This window comes from Chiloscyllium punctatum, chromosome 19 (assembly GCF_047496795.1).
Source record: "Chiloscyllium punctatum isolate Juve2018m chromosome 19, sChiPun1.3, whole genome shotgun sequence".
NCBI lineage: Eukaryota > Metazoa > Chordata > Chondrichthyes > Orectolobiformes > Hemiscylliidae > Chiloscyllium > Chiloscyllium punctatum.
This window is the reverse complement of record NC_092757.1, coordinates 45275397-45293496: the sequence shown is the minus strand read 5'-3', so window position 1 is coordinate 45293496 and position 18100 is coordinate 45275397. Positions and strand designations below refer to the sequence as shown.

At 41.5% G+C, this 18100-nt stretch overlaps 1 protein-coding gene across 10 annotated transcripts in view; it reads right to left on the bottom strand.

Annotated features, from left to right (window-relative positions):
- The window catches only part of camkk1a (calcium/calmodulin-dependent protein kinase kinase 1, alpha a), a 263571-nt gene that overhangs the window by 127872 nt on the left and 117599 nt on the right, over positions 1-18100 (bottom strand). For 2 of the 10 annotated variants that reach the window (XM_072589303.1, XM_072589313.1), the window contains exon 1: positions 1352-1670. The exons of 7 other annotated variants lie outside the window; for them this stretch is intronic. The gene's annotated coding sequence lies outside the window, so the exon portion shown is untranslated. Of the gene's footprint in view, positions 1-1351; positions 1671-18100 lie in introns of those variants that run through there. One more of the 10 variants, XM_072589308.1, reaches the window with a different exon arrangement.

Here is an 18100-nt window from a genome sequence, read left to right as displayed (position 1 = left end):
TAATAAACGTCAGTTTACTGTTAAAGAATATTGGTGGCCTCATGTGAACATGATTAATGACTAACCAAAATGGTAGGAGACAGTGAGGGCTGCAGATGCTGGAGATCAGAGTTGAGAATGTGTTGCTGGAAAAGCACAGCAGGGCAGGCAGCATCGGAGGAGCAGGAAAATCGACGTTTTGGGCCAGAGCCCTTCGTCAGATAACCAAAATGGTAACCAAACTGGAAAAGTAAAACTTATGATCTATCAAGCTAGGTTTCATTCTGGGGTCAGACATATCCAATATTACCATTAGTCAGGATCATAGAATACTAAAGGATTAGGAAAATCAGCTCTCTGAAAATGTGTCCAATCAATTAGTTACACTCGCCCACTCTTTCTCAATGTACTTGCCAAATATTTATCCAATTCCACTTTGGAAATTATGATAGAATCTGCTGCTGACAATCTTGAGGCAATGCACTTCTGATCACAACTTACTGCATTTTTAAAAAAATCTTAATCGTCCCTTTGGTTCTTTTGCTAGTTAAGTTGGATTATTTTAATCATTTTTGTCTACTTATGGTTCAATGAACCACTTTGGGATTTAATTCGATATTAAATGCACGAGATAAATGCACATCTTTGCAGATGTAATTATTATTGTACCTCAATTACTCCACAAACATTTTTAAACCATTCTATCCTTAATTGTTAACCAGTGGGATATATGACCTAGGAAACTTCATTTCACTGTTGAACAGTCTCCCTTTACAGCCAGTGATTTGTCTGATTTTACCAGTATGTAAACAGACAATGAAACCAACTGATTTGTAAAATAAGTGAATCTAATCCCATCAGTTTAATCCACTGCATTAGTTTAAAAGTCACACTGTTTCTTCTTGTAAAACTGAACAGTGTTTGAGTACAATCCATGGTATTAATCAGGCATCAACACAGAAACATTTGTCTTTCTCTGGAGGCACCTCTTTTGAACAAGTGCAGTTTATACACAGGAAACTCCGGGATAAAGTGAGTCACAGGGAAGACCAAATAACCACAGTCTGAATAATACCTTCAAATGGGCTAATGGAACAATACATTACCCCAGAGAGAAAAAAAACTAGACTAAAAGGGGTCTTGTGACTGAAAGGTATTAATGTACAGTAATGAAAGAAATCAGAATACCCAACAACAGTATAAATCCGTATAATTAAAAGTCACTACATATTATTCTGACTGCTCCTTCTTATTGCAATTCCAATCAATACAATGCCGTCAAAACTAAAAGTAATGTGCAACATATCTTCCAAAGCTTTGTACGATATCTTGGGAAGACGTGGAACCAGACACGGCAAATTATTCTAATTACCTTGGGGTTAGGATTTTACTGAATTAGGCTCCAGCCAGCAGAATAATTAAACACACCACTGTTGGCCCGTGAAGATACTCGTCAGCTTCTAGTTCCCGACATTCACATGAATTTCAGAGATAGCACGATGTGATTTTTAAAAAAACATACTTCAAAATCCTCTGCTGCCTGTGGTTTTGAAAGTGGAATAATCCTCTCTTCCTTTGGGGATCCTCACTACCTGGGAGTTTCAAATCCCCAAGATGAAGCGAGGTAATTACCGAGTCAGCTCGAATATGTCCCGATAACTAGCAATGCAGCAGTGAATCAGCTCAATAGCAGCTCTGCCGCTCCTGGGTCCTGCTGCTGCTGCTGCTCCCTCAGTTTCAACAGCTAAAAGAACAGTAAACAATGCAGCATTTCATGTCATCGAATCATACAGGAAAGAGAGGGGAAATTCTACTCGCTCCACTATGCCACTGAAAGATACGCAGTAGCACAACTTATTGCTCTCACCCTATGCTCCATCACCTTTTTTTAGATTCCCTACAAGCGTGAAAACAGGCCCTTCGGCCCAACAAGTCCACACCGACCCTCCGAAGAGCAACCCACCCAGACTCATTCCCCTACACCTAACACTATGGACAATTTAGCATGGCCAATTCACCTAACCTGCACATTTTTGGACTGTGGGAGGAAACTGAAGCACCCGGAGGAAACCCGCGCAGACACAGGGAGAATGTGCAAACTCCACACAGACACCAACGGACATTTTCCATCATTTCCACATCTTCAGCAATGACACATCTTCTCCTGCCATCCCATTTTTTCAAGGGTCTAGAGGGACTGTTCCTTCTGCAACACTCTAGTCCACTCCTTAAACACCCCAAATATCCAACCCCCTTCCCATCTAAATTATAAATGCATCTCAGCACCCAGGGACCCAATTATTCCTGCCAGGGCGAAATAGTGATTTGCTTGCACTTCTCTTGATTTAGTCAACCGCATTCACTGTTCACAGTGTGGTTTGCTCTACATCAAGGAGACTAAATACAGATTGAGTAACATTTTTATGGAAAACCTAAGTTCCCTCCACAATCATGACCCAAGCTTCTAGGTATCTCTCATTTTCAATGTCTGTCCCCCTCTTCCTCAGGCTCCAACCTCTTGGGGTTTTTTTGCATTGCTCCAGTGAAGCTCAGTATACATTTGATGCACACTACCCATCCATTCATTCACAGTTGTTAAGTCCTTTGCACTAAAAAGTGTTTTGAACAATTTTGTCTTGTGTCCTGTGGGATAGAGATTGTTGGTAATGATAAGGCTCTTGTTATTCTGACTGCTCCCAATCCATTTTTATTCCTTTCCTTCATCCATTACCATCTCCACGTCTTGCACCTTCATTCTTTTTGTCATTTAATCTTTCCTGCCTACAGCCTTTTTCACTCCTCTTTAGTTCTTCCTCACTTTCCCCATCCTATACTTGCTTAAAAGCCAGAGAGAGAAGCCATGAAAAAAAAAGCTGTAATGCTTGGAAATGAAATTACTGGTTGAACTAAATCTCCATTTTGAAGTATACAAGATGACTCAGATCAATATATCTCATTCGTCAGCTTTACTGTTTTTTTCCCATCTGCAGTTACATCGCAAATTTTTTCCAGTTCTGAAGTCATCAAACTGATTCATTAACTCTCCCTTTCTCCAATGATGCTGCCAGACCCCTGTGTACTTTCAGCTTTTTCTGTTCTATTCCATTTATCTACCATGTCTATATATACCCTGATACCCTTGAAGAAACAATTAAACATTAACCCTCAACATCCACACCATTTGAGGGACAGAATTTCCAATTTCCAGGACTCCTTATTTGAAAATGTCCCCTGATTGCATCCCCAAAATTGCTTGGTTTTAATGTTAAATTGTTATCACCTTGTTCTGAATTCCACACCAGAGGATCTTAAAAGTTATTTGAAGCAGAGGTATAGGTGATAGAATATCCACAACACCTATCACATTCGGGTTTGTACAGATAGAACTATGAATTCACCACTCTGATATAAGTTCCTGAATATGGAAACTGTGCCATAATGTAAATGATTATAAGTTTTCCAAGATAGAAGGCACTGGAGATTAGATATTTGATACTTCAATAGTTCACACAGATACATAAGGTGATATGAAATGATATACAGTAATCTCAGAGTATTGGATACAGGAGTTGGGAGGTCATGTTGCAGTTGTACAGGACATTGGTTAGGCCACATTTGGAATATTGCAATTTGCAATTCTGGTCCCTCTCCTATACAAACGATGTTGTGAAACTTTAAAGGGTTCAGAAAAGATTTACAAGGATGTTGCAAGGGTTGGAGGATTTGAGATATAGGGAGAGGCTGAATAGGCTGGGGCTGTTTCCCCTGGAGCATTCGAGGCTGAGGGGTGACCTTATAGAGTTTTTAAAATCATTAGGGGTATGGATAGAATAAATAGACAAAGTCTTTTCCCTGGGGTAGGGGAGTCCAGAACTGGAAGGCATAGGTTTAGGGTGAGAGGGGAAAAACATAAAAAAGACCTAAGGGGCAACCTTTTCATACAGAGGGTGGTGCATGTATGGAATGAGCTACCAAAGGAAGTGGTGGAGGCTTCTACAATTGCAGCGTTTAAAAGACATCTGGATGGGTTTACGGATAGGAAGAGTTTGGAGAGATATGGGCCAAGTGCTGGCAAATTAGGTTAGGATATCTGATCGGCATGGATGAGTTGGACAGAAGGGTCTGTTTCCGTGCCATACACCTCTGTGGCTCTATGACTCTGTGGCTCTGCGCAATCACAAACCACACTATGGCTGTATATTGATAGGTGGCAGAATGGAGCAATTACATTGAGGCAGTACATCTGGTACAAATATGCAGTGAGTAAATCACCAACCTAGTAATCTGGATGAGCTCATATTCAAGTCCTACCACAGCAGTTTGAGATTTTGAACTTGGTTCTGATGTCAGTGCATAATCGCAATGTTAGTGAATTGGTATAAAATCCCACAGATTCATTAACGGAAATTCTGTCCCCCATTCCCAGTTTGGTCTTTGTATGACCATCTATGTAAACAGGATTGCTTGTCCTCTGAATCACTTGAACAGCATTCATATATCAGATCATTACCCAAAGGTCCAAGGAGAAGGCCAATGTCCACCTTTTCAAGACAACTAGAAATGGGCAATTAATGCCATGGTCACCAGTAATGCCTATGTCATGAGAATGACTGCTTTAGATTCAACATTTTGAATGCTGAATTCAGTTCACAGCTCTGTAATGATGTTTCAGCAACCTGGGAATCAGGAAGGAGAGATGATAAAACAGCTTATACACTGCAGGAAAGGCCAGAATTTCAATGCATGCTACCTTTACTGAGATGCTAGGGTCAAGGGAATGTCCTCCACCTACAAGAACAGGTTGGAACAACTATAAAATAATCTGGATGTACATATTGCAGGCACACTCCCAGCCTGCTCCTGAAGAATACCTGCCCACTTTTGGCCAACTTTTAGCCAGGTTGCATTCCTCCTAGCATCACTTGACACTAATTGGAGAGACAGGGGTGGATACACTGAGGAAACAGGTTGAGGTTCCTTGCATTGAGCAAGGTGCCTCTCTTTCTCACATTATAATTTCCTCTCTCACACCCTAAACCCCCTCTTCCACAAAATTTAAATATCTCTCCCAAACTTTGAGCCCCCATCTCTCCCCCAGAAGCTGGCCCCTTCTCTGCCCCACACCCTGACACTCCACACAGCCTAAACCCCGCTCCCACACTGACCCCCTTTCCCACATCCTGATCTCATCTCCCACACCCCTCTCCCCCACACCTTTCCCTTTCTCCTACACTCCAAAACCTCTCTCAAATTACAACATGTCTCCTACACCTCCCTCACACCCTGATTCCTTTCTCTATCCCACACCGTGATTCCCCTCCCTTTCTCACACCATTATCCTCCCCTCTCGCCCACATCCTGACCTTACTCCCACACACAGACCACTCTCACACACAGACCACTCACATACTCGGATTCATCTTTCATACTCCAATCCCTCTCTCACTCCAGTTCTTCTCTGTCTCCCTCTGCCCGCATACCCATTGATCCCTCTCTCTCCACACCTTTCAATCTCTTTCTCTCCCCCTCCACACTCTGATCTGTTTCCCATCACCCCCAGCCTGATCCCTCCCTCTCTATCCTCCTACACTCCAATCTTGTCTCAGCACTGTAGATCAAGAAAGAGTCCCATTTCTCACCATCTCCAGTTGGCTCTAGCAGCGTGCCTGATAATCAAGTGATTTGGAGGTGCCGGTGTTGGACTGGGGTGGGCAAAGTTAAAAATCACACCACACCAGGTTATAGTCCAACAGCTTTAATTGGAAGCAATAGCTTTCGGGGGGGCTGCTCCTTCATCAGGTGGTTCATCACAATCACCTGATGAAGGAGCATCGCTCCGAAAGCTAGTGCTTCCAATTAAACCTGTTGGACTATAACCTGGTGTTGTGTGATTTTTAACTTGATAATCAAATGTAAATGTTGGCTGAAACCCTACATTGCGCCTGTTCTGAGGCCTCTCCTAGACAGCCATGAAGTTTAGGCAATGATTTAGCTTTGATATGGTATCTTTTACATCGACATCTGTGATATCATCAATTTACAAACCTGCTAACCACTAGGAATCCCCACTGTCTTCCTAATGGAGTAATTAACAAACAGGTTTATCAGCACATGGTGCAAAATGAATCACTCCAATTGCAGCAATGTGTCACTATTGTGAAATGTCAAGACGTGGAGGTGCCGGTGTTGGACTGGGGTGGACAAAGTTGAAAATCACACAACATCAGGTTTTAATTCAACAGGTTTATTTGAAAATACAAGCTTTCAGAGCGCTGCTCCTTCGTCAGGTAGCTGGTGGGGCAGGATACATTGGACACAATATATAAGTAAAAGATCAAAGTGTTATACAATTGATGTGATGTATTAGACAAACCTAGATGACTGTTAAGTCTTTAATCACCTAGAATGTGGATGCAGGTTTCCATTTATTAATATGTAAATCCCAGAATTTCTTTCAAATCACTGCCCCGAGATAACTTACGGTTTTATCAATATATTTTTAAAAAGTGACATTTCAGCTCGGACAATGCATTAAAGGTGAGAAGTTAGAGTCTATCTGTGTCCCAGCCTGGTGTCAAACTGGTTTTATTTCCAAATATCAATGCAGATCTGCTTCAGGGTTTGTTCCCCTCATTACGCTACTCTAGATCGTGAAACTGCAAGTTGTTAAAAATGGAACTGGTATTGCGATAGATGCTTTAAAATACAAGTACTGACGGACTGTATATCCTTGACTGCATTCACTGAACTCAACGCCTTTTTGAGATGCATTTAAAATTCAGCTGAGCAGTAATTCCACCTGGTATTTGTAGTAGTTAATGATTGTATAGAAGTGAATCTTTGATCCCAGTACTGTAAATTAGGCTCCCCTTTTAGACTAATAAAATAAGCCAGTGGGGCGTATTTGTCACTTTTGCATTTGACAATCAAAGTGTTAGGTTACAGTGAATCTCAAGTACTTGCTCTAATTACTGAGAAAGCTCAGCAAAGCACATCCAGTGGTGGGTGCAAAGGGCTTCATGTCAGGACGAGTTTCTGAAAACATTTCACCATCTGGCAGTTTCTAGACTCCCAGCCTAATGCTTGTGCTAAAGCAGAGGCTGTGTACGGGGAAATAGTGGATAGAATTTGTCAGATGATCCTGTTCACAGCCTGTGAGGGCAAGGAGTGCAGCAAAGGGAAATGGCCCAATCCATCAGGAGCTGTCATTTTATTCTGAAGCTGCAGCTCCCCCTGACAATGCAATCTACCAAATGTGAATAGAAGAGTGCTTGCATTTGTATTTTCAACAACATCCCCCTGGCTGACCCCTCTCCATTTCAGGATGATCCCAATGTGCTTCACAGCACAATGAAGCACTTTTAAAATGTAGTCACTGTAGTAACGTAAGAATTGCAGGAGCTACTCCATGCACTCACAAACAGCAATGTGAAGGTGACTAGCTTATCTGTTGTGATCTTGATTTCATGAATAAACATTTGGCCAGGGTACCTTGGAGAACCTCCTTGTTCTTCTTCAAAATAGTGGCCGTGTATTTTTGCTTAATGTCTCATCCGAGAGGTGGGCTTCTCAGACAATGTAGACTTGCTGCTGCGCTGTGGGTGTCAAACTCAACTGTATACTCCAGTTCCTTACTATCTTTGACAGCCCCATCCAGAAGCTCAACATCAGAGCGAGTTTCCCTGCACATGTGCCTGCGATTGGAAGGGGTTTCACAAAAGAAAATGTATTCTGCTTGAACTCATTCATTAGCCCTTCCCCCTCATGTAAGCACAAAACTTGAGCTGCAGTGAATCGTGCCTGAATTTCTCCAGACAACAAGAACTGTCTTAATTCTTAATTATCTCAGCATGAATTCCACTATTGTCAAGAATTGCAGCTGATGACTTCCTTTTCAAACAGAATCTTAACTGTAAAGCCTCCAAGTAAAACCCTGATGATAGTTCAATTTGTGACTGGAAGCAGCTCTCAACATACTGGAAATTTTTAATTGAAAATCTGAAGAAATCTGATGAAAAGTAAATGAGAGATTGTATTAGAAAATTAGTATAATGGGAAAAGGGTGATTCCAAATAACTGTTTCACAACTCAATTTTTCAGAAAAATGACACTGCTTATTTTTTTGATTTGTAATTATTCTAAAGGACAATGCATCATTATTTATGACATATTTTGAGAATAATACATCATGCGGCACGGTGGCACAGTGGTTAGCACTGCTGCTTCACAGCGCCAGAGACCCAGGTTCAATTCCCGCCTCAGGCGACTGACTGTGTGGAGTTTGCACGTTCTCCCCGTGTCTGCTTGGGTTTCCTCCGGGTGCTCTGGTTTCCTCCCACAGTCCAAAGATGTGCAGGTCAGGTGAATTGGCCATGCTAAATTGCCCCTAGTGTTAGGTAAGGGGTAGATGTAGATGTAGGGGTATGGGTGGGTTACGCTTCGGCGGGGCGGTGTGGACTTGTTGGGCCGAAGGGCCTGTTTCCACACTGTAAGTAATCTAATCTAATCTAATCTAATCTAAAAAAAAATGCTGGAGGATCATGCTGAATACTGTACTTCAGATTTCAACTAAGTCAAAAGCATTCCATTTGTAAAACCTCATCAGGACCTCAGGATATCCCAAAGTGTTACACAACAAATGAAGCACATTCAGTGTGTGACGCTTCACTCTTGCTCCTGTTGAAAATTGTTCATACACTGAGATCCCAAACAAACAGCAATGAGAGGACTAACCACTTCATCAGGAGCTCCTTAGGGGAGATGTTTCTAATCAATCTGTTTGTACATGTTAGTACACACCTCTGCAGAAGGGGGGGGGGGGGCTTGAATCCAGGCCTCCTGCCTCAGAGGGAGGGATAGTACCACTGTGCCACAGGAGCCCTACGGTCCCTCAGGGTAGTGTTTTAGGCCCAACTATCTTCAGCTGCTTAATCAGTGACACCCCCTCCATCATAAGATCAAATGTGGGGATGTTCGCCATTAATTGCACAATATTCAGCAAAATTCACGACTCATCGGATACCAAAACAGTCCATATCCAAATGTAACAACATCTGAAGAATATCCAAACTTGAGATTAAAAATAGCAAGTAACATTCACACCACACAAATGTCAAGCCCATTATTCGCAAGAGTAAACCAAACAGTGGCCTCTTTACATTCAATCGTTTCACCATCACTGAATCCCTATCAACATCCTGCGGGCTATAATTGACGTCAAAAATGAATTGGACCGGCATTGTAAGTGTAGTGGTGAGAAGAGTAGGTCGGAGACTAGGAATACAGTAGCAGGTAACTCACCCCATGATTCCCAAAATCTGTTCATCTATAAGGCACAAGTCAGAATGTGGTAGAATTTTCCCTACTTACCTAGATGGGTGCAGTTCCAAAAACATTCAAGATGCTTGACACCATCCAAGACCCGTGCAAACTGCTTGACTGACCCACATCTACAAACATTCAATCTCTCCACTTAGTAGCAACAGTGTACCTTCTACAAGATACAATGCAGAAACTCATCACAGCTTCTTAGACAGCACCTTCCAATCCCACAACCACTTCCATTTCGAAGGATGAGGACAGCAGATATGTCGGAATACCACTCCCTTCAAGTTCCCCTCCAAGCCACTCATCATCCTGACTTGGAAGAAATATATCACCATTCTTTCAGTGATGCTGGGTCAAAATGTTGGAATTCTCTTCCTAATGGCATTGTTAACTGCACCAAATGAATTGAAAAGAGTCAAGAAGGCAGCTCACCATCTCCTTATGAGGGTCAACAAGGGATGGGCAATGAACTTTGGCCCAGCAAGCAATGTCCACATCCCATAAGTGAATAAAATAAGCCACACATCAATGATTCTAAAAGGCATTGCTTCAAAAACACAACAGAGGCATTCCACACAATCATGATATTTCAGAGGTACCAGCTACTATTCTGGGATGTTATAAATTAAGGGTTCTGTAAAGAAACCATTCAGGAAAGAGCAGAGTTGTTTTCCCTAGTATCCTGACCGATATCGATCTCTCACCCAACATCACAGAGGAAAAAAAATCTGATCATTACTATTGCTGTTTGTGGAAGCTTGCTCTACTCAACTTGTCTGCTGTTTTGCCTGTATGACAATATTAGGAGAAAGTGACGACTGCAAATGCTGGAGATCAGAGACAAGAGGTGTGGTGCTGGAACAGCTCAGCAGGTCAGGCAGCATCTGAGGAGCAGGAGATTGCTGATGAGGAGCTTTGCTCAAAACAGTGACTCTCCTGCTCCTCAGATACTGCCTGACCGTCTGTGCTTTTCCAACACCACACTTTGTGAATCTGTTACAATACTGACAATATTTCAAACCTATTTTTCAGCTGCACATTGCTTTGGGACATCCTGAAACTGATACCTTATCATTGACTGTGGGCCATTCTGCCCAAATCTTGATTCCAGGATGGGTTGGATGGTCATGACAATCGGATATGCTTCCACCCTGCCAAATTACATGTCCTTCCTGCCTCTGGCCCCACCATCTCTGAGTACAGAGCAAACCATTATTTGTTAAATCTAAAAGCCAATTAGCATGCACTACTCAAAAGAAATGGGGTGGAAATTTGTTTGTATTGTGGTGAACTGGATGTAAGATGTCCAAGCCAGACCAATTTAACAATGGGACAGTCTGACTTCAATCCCTGCTGACTTCAATCCCATGGCTAAATTGGTCTGGTTTGGACCTCATTTACATCCAGTTCATGAAGCAAATCAACTTCCACCCCAATCCCTGCTAAATTTTGATGATGATCCATTCCCGGGGATAGGACTGTGTCTTTATGTCCGCTAAAGACGGTTCACACAGAACAAGCAGTTGACACCGAAGGATTTCCCTGAAATTGGATTGTGGAAGCACATTCAGACATATGAGTGGGCAGACAGGAACTGGATGCAGTGCAGCCAGTTTCTGAGTGGGAATATTCGGAACTTTTTTTTTGCATCCTTGCACTCTGACTTCAGTGGGCCAGAAGTTAACCAAAGATCCTTTACAGGAAATCAGGCTCTTCAAGAGCTCTTCCTGATGCAGAGCTTATGATTGTCCTGCTCCTCGGATGCTGCATGACCCACTGTGCTTTTCCAGTGCCACACTTTTCGATCTACACCCTGGGTCAACAAAATGTGGAAGCGGACTAGGATACACAACACTACATGGCTATAGTTCATCATATCTGCAGAACAGAAACAAAGCTGCAGCAGGATGCCGGGTATAATGAGGCATGCAGGATTATTGCATTCTACAGAAGTACATATAACCAATGAAGCAGACACAGAGGAAACACTCACTCCTCACACCTCACAGGAGAAGTTGTAGAATTACAGTTGTCCTGACAGTTTAAACTGCTTCAAAAGCACATCACCCTCAAAGTGCTATGACTGAGACAGCTCTGGGTGTCACAGATGGTGTTGAGGAATACAGCAATTAAATCCTAAACACTGTCATTCCAGCCTCCAATGGAAAGCTGCAATAGGTACATTCTCCCACTCTAGCCATGAGAGTTTAAAATACCAGACAATACTGAAGCTAGCCCAGCTCAATTGTAATAATTCTCTGAAGTCTGTTTAATTGGGCTGAATCACTGCTTTGGGAATTAAATTTTGCAGGCCAACATCAACATTATCATTTAATACCACATTACCCCTATGGTTCAGAGAATGAATGGATACAGGAAAAACAGATTAATAGGAACAGCTTAAAATATAGATGGAGCAGTCCCCTGAAAGGACATCCCTGTTGTCTGAAGCTCTCATCACCAAGATTGCCCCTGCTTGGATGCTGGTAGCGAGGCCCGAGTCAAAGCCCCATAGATATTGTAAAGTCTGCATAGAGTATATTTAGAAATATAAATTAAAAATGGGAGTTACATTCGAAGCAAAAGTAGAACTGTGTGGTTGATCAAGACATATAACATTTTGGAGAAATTATCTTTGATATTTTTATGAGACTAGTTTGCACCAGGAGCCTTTGACTTTAAAAACAAACTGCCCAACTTTTAAATACCTTTCAGTACCTGTTTGTCACAGATCTAAGAGTGTGTTTTACTTGAAAGCCAAGCTAGATCTCTCTCTCTCATTCTCTTGGAGAATGGAAGAGAGCCAGCAATTAAAAAACTCTGAAAAGAGGCATTTCTAATTCAAGCAAAAACCTAGGGTCCAACGGACTGGCTCCAAAATGACGATCACTGTATTCAACAACAATGTCATATTATTACCAAAAATAAAAAGAACTGTGAGATAGACACTTCATGCCACCTCTTGTGATTTGGACTTTGAATCTACAGATTTTTTTTCCTTTTTGCCTGTATGTTTCCACCCCTGAATCTTCCGTAGATTGTCAATTGTGTCTGTCTTCTTTGTGAATGAACATATGCAATTTGGATTTAAAAGGGAGTTCTAACATACATTTTTTGAAAAATGTTCACAGGATGTGGGCATTGCTAGCTAGGCCAGCATTTATTGCTCACCCCTAATTGCCGAGAAGGCAGATGAGAGTCAACCACATTTCTGTGGGTCTGGAATCATACATGGGCCAGAGCAGGTAAGGATGGCAAAGAATATTAATGAATCAAATGGGTTTTTCTGACAATCGATAATGGATTCATGGTCATCTTTAGACTCTTAATTTCAGATTTTTATTGAATTCAAATCAATAAAATGCTGCAGCAGGATTTGAACTTGAGACTCCAGAACATTACCTGGGTCTCTGGATTAACAGTCCAGCAATAACATCACAAGACCATTGCTTTCCTCTAAATTATTAGTAATTAACAATTTGCTTCACCATTTGTTAAAGGACAAGTTTGTTTATAAATAAATGTTTCCTTATTTATTGTTGAAACCTGGTGTGAGCTTCTTTTATCTTCGATAGTGGTCACAGTCAGCAAAGAGTAACTGATGACTTGCCAGTTGCTAGCAGTGGGTATCTGCCAATTCCCATCAGAGATGGCAACACATCAGTCATGCAGTACCACATCCTCTTAACAGAAAGTGCCAGCACTCCCATTTCAGAACCCACCTGTCTCCACAACAAAATATATCCTAAGATTTTCACTAATGGCTGGGTCCAAAACTAAAAGATAGTCACTACTGATTCAGGAGAAACCTCCTTACCCCAGAGAACAGTCAGAATTAGTTCAGATGAATAATGTAGAGGCATTTAAGAGGAATTATTGATAATTACATGAGAGAATGGAAGGAGAAATATGATGAAGTTGGCCAAATGGCCTGTCTCTGCTGCAAAGTTTTAAGCAGCTGCATGTGACTCTACACATACAAGTTCGTGCACATACACTCAGCACACCGTCACGTGCATCATCCCACTTACACACATACTTACACATACTCATATGACCGAGCAGGTCATTGAACTTTTTCCAAACAACCTAATTTTGCATGTAGCCAGCCATCACTGATTCCATCAACGGTGTTAAAGAAATTGTGGTGTATTGTACAGGTTTACTATTGTAAGTTGAGTTGAAGGAATAAAAGGCAAAAGTGAGGACTGCAGATGCTGAAAACCAGAGTTTAGATCAGAGTGGTGCTGGAAAAGCACAGCAGGCCAGGCAGCATCCAAGGAGCAGGAAAATCGACATTGAGGGCAAAAGCCCTTTATCAGGAATAGAGGCAGGAAGCCTCCAGGGTGGAGAGATAAATGGGGGTGGGGGAGTGACTGGGGAGAAGGTAGCAAAGAGGACAGTGGGTGAATGGGGGTGGGGATGGAGGTGATAGGTCAGAGAAGAGGGTGGGGGAAGGTAGCAAAGTCTTCACCAGTTTCCTCATCTCCCCTCCCCCAACCTTACTTCAGTTCCAATCTTCCAGCTCAGCACTGTCCCCATGACGTGTCCTACCTGCCAATCTCCTTTCCCACCTATCTGCTGCCCACCCTCCCCTCTGACCTATCACCTCCATCCCCACCCCCATTCACCTATCATACTCTTTGCTACCTTCTCCCCAGTCACTCCCCCACCTCTATTTATCTCTCCACCCTGGAGTCTTCCTGCCTCTATTCCTGCTTTTGCCCGAAATGTCGATTTTCCTGCTCCTCAGATGCTGCCTGACCTGCTGTGCTTTTCCAGCACCACTCTGATCTAAACTCTTGAAGGAATAAAACACAGGTGTTCATTACAGAAGAAATCAAATACTTATCAGAATCAAAAAGAGTTACTACTTGCATTTCTGTGGCGCGAAACATCCTAAGGTGTTTCATGGGAGCAATTATAAAAACAAAATTTGGCACTGGAATATAAACAGCTAAAAGACTTGAAGATCAAAAGCGTGGTCAAAGAGTAAGGTTTTACGAAGAGATAAAGTGGTAAGGTAGGCAGACCAAGTTTAAGAAAGCGAATTCCAAGCTTAACTAGAGCCCAGGCAACTGATAGTGTGCTCACCAATGGTAGAATGATTAAAATCAAGGGTGCTTCAAGACACCAGAATTGGATAGGATTAGATATTTTGGAGGTTCACGGGGCTGGTAGAAGTTACATCGATCCAGAGGGACAAGGACATGGAGGGATTTAAAATGAGAATGAGAATTTTAAAGTTGGGCTATTGTCTAACCAGCAGCTAGTATAGTTCAGGCAGCATCCAAGGAACAGGAGAATCGATGTTTTGGGCATCAGCCCTTCAAACGTCGATTCTCCTGTTCCTTGGATGCTGCCTGACCTGCTGCGCTTTTCCAGCAACACATTTTCAGCTCTGATCTCCAGCATCTGCAGTCCTCACTTTCTCCTCGCTAGTATAGTTCAGCAATGATAGAAAAACAGGTCACTAGAAATGGCGCTGTAATTGCTTTCACAATGCTGAAAATGTTGCTTCTGTGCTTTATGCAAAAAAAATGACAAGTTGGAATCCGTGAACATCATTTCCACCTCAGTCATCATTACCATCTTCAACATCATTATCCTATTCTTCATTCATCAACAACAAATAGGCTAAATAGGACATGAAGGACACGAATACAGTAGTGTTGTTCAACCTCAGATAATGGCTAGGGAAAGACTGCAGGAGAAAATTATAGCTCATTCTTGATTAACAGACAGGCAGTGTTATACTATAAGTGAATGGAGGAGCTGAATGAGTTGGCAGAGTAAGTGTGCAATGTTGAAGCCAGTGCTACGAATTCCAATGAAGTGTCTCTGGGCAATACAAGGAAAGGGAACACTCACCCATGGGAAACCAAATTGTGGAAGAGGTAGTTGAGAGGTAACAGCATTGGCAAAACATGCACTCAAAAATGGACAGTGGGGAGCAAAGAAAAATTTCAAACCAAAATGTACCATAATAATTATCACAAAAAAGATCTGGGAAAAGCGGAAGTGAGCAGGTATAAATTTAGACAGAGCTGACTGGAAATATAAGCCATGATGGGGAGATGCCGGTGTTGGACTGGTGGACAAAGTTAAAAATCACACAACACCAGGTTATAGTCCAATAGGTTTACTTGGAATTACTAAGCTTTCAGAGTGCTGCTCCTTCGTCAGGTAACTAGTCACTAACTACCTGATGAAGGAGCAGTGCTCCGAAAGCTAGTGCTTCCAAATAAACCTTTGGACTATAACTTGGTGTTGTGTGATTTTTAATGTGGAAATATAAGGTACATCATATAGTTCAACCTAGCAGCATCAAAATAAACACATTTTTCATTGGAAGTGCTTTAACTGTGTTCATATTAAGAAATTAAATATTGACATATGCAGAATTCCTGATTCATGACCCAGTTGTTACAAATGCAAATTCTTTCTGGTTTGAGTCTCTTTTTTTGCTCATTCGCTTTACATTGTTAAGACCAAAATCATCCAATGAAACTCCTGACAGATCACGGATGTTGCTATGGCAACATCTTTTTGATCACATGTACTAAGGTTTAGCAGAGAACATCTTATTCACAATACAGATGAAAGGACTTCATATTTGGACATTTACTGAACAAACAAACATTTGACACCATTCAGTAACTAAAGAAGCAATGATCAAAATACTTGTACTGTGCTGATCTGTCAGCATATTACCACTAATTGGTCAAAAACGTTAAAGTTCACATATTTGCGCACACACACAAACACACTTGATATCTCCTGTCATTGAGGTGAATTGAAACGAATATTGGGAGAAATGTACATCAGGTGTCTAATCTGAAACTGCCTGATGCACACCACCATTGCAAGCTAAAGTTACCGGTTCCGCGTCTCTGACATCGGAGTCTTAAAATGCAGCTTTTACATGAAGTACCCATAGCTGTGGCAATAATTATTTCAACACACCCATACTGTAACGCATACAGATCACTCCAGGGGGGGGAAATATAGCACATTCACTGCACACCTTCTCCATTCACCGATACGTTTGCTCTCCAACATACCAACAACAAAGGATTCCAATAACTCCAGAAATCTCCAGGCTTCAATTATAAAAGAATGAGGTTGTCTCCGTACTAAATGGACATAGTGATCCAAGTAACGACACCAGAGCACTATAATTAAGGAAACAATAACTAGCCTAACCCAGGATACTTTATAGAAGAGTAATCAAACAAGCACTGTCACTGGGCCAGAGGGGAGTTATTAGATTTGGTGGCAAAAAGCTCGATCAAGGAGCTATGTTTTGATTAAAATCATGAACAAATGGGTAATGAAATCTCATTCTTGATCAAGACAAGCAACTCTCCCCAACCCTTGCTCTCTCTCTCTTTCTCCCCAACATCTTTTGTCCTCCTGGTCTGACACTGCCTCGAGCAGGGTGGTTTACCTGATGCGACAAAGCTTAGGCTATCGCTTATAAGAAACTGGAAGTAGATAGCATGGCATTAAAGAATCAAACAAATATTTACAACAGCTATTACATACAAATATTATAGTCTTCAGACACCCACATTTCTGGGCTTATAATCTGTGAAGTTTCAACAGAACAGCATTTGCAGCTTCCAATAGAGTTTTATGATTCAAATGATCTCAGGTAAGATGAGATTTTAGATCTTTACAGCATCAGATCATATAATATCATGAGTTCATCTCTTAAAGGCATATTACTATAAATGATTTTGTACAGAACTTGAATAATGTTGAAAAATGCATAGCTTGTTAAAGCTTTTTGTCCTGCACTCATCAGGACAACTCGCAAGAAAGTTAGTTTAAAATCAATGTTTATAAGGCATGAGAAGAGAGTTTGCATTGTTGTTAAATGGATTCTGATTGGTAGAGGTGTAACCATGGAACATTCACCAATGATAATGATTGACAGCTAAGTGACAAGCTTTGTTTAATATTTAAAATCAGGTATGTTGACTCCGATGATTAGGGCATTCACAGACAAGTGAACCAACAAATGGATGTCACCTATTTTGTTGAGTTGAAACAATTGCAGTGCATACAGGTTGTTCCTATTTGCAAAGATCACCTGTACATTAATATATGCAATTTCCACGACACGCAAATGTGCTAAATTGCTGGCCCAATTGACCATCCTAAATCACTTGACAATATAATTCTTCGCATATTCAGGATTGTACAGCAAATGTTCAATTGCACAATTATAATGAATGTTGTATGCTTTGTTGCAAGTTTTACAAGCGTGGGGCGAGTTTGGTTCTTCATCGCTGTTTACCACAAATTTATCTTCAATGGTCAGCACACACTTTGGGAGTCCTACAGTTTTGCACTGTAAGATTGGCCTTATCAGCAAGCAAACCTATAATTAGGGCCTGAGATATTTGTTCATCGTGCAATCTTGATGCTGAGATAGGCCTCATCAAAGCCATTCTGTGAGATAATGGCCTCCCTGACTAGACCATTTCTTGCTGCACACACAAATTCATAAAAGGCATAAAGTCAGTCACTCTTGGTCCTGCAAAGATCCCAGCCTATCTCAGAAGGGTAAGGTCTCTCAAACATCTGAGCAACAGGTGAAACTAGCTGTTTCATGTTACTACTATGCTGTAGTAACACGAGTGGTCTTTACCACTAACAGGATGCTGCCATCAAGCCAAAGCATTGTTTCACCTATCACACAAATGAGGAATGTGGTATATGAATTTCAAAGCCAATGTTATGTGAGGTATAAAAGTTGTACAACCTAATGACTGGCAGCTTACAT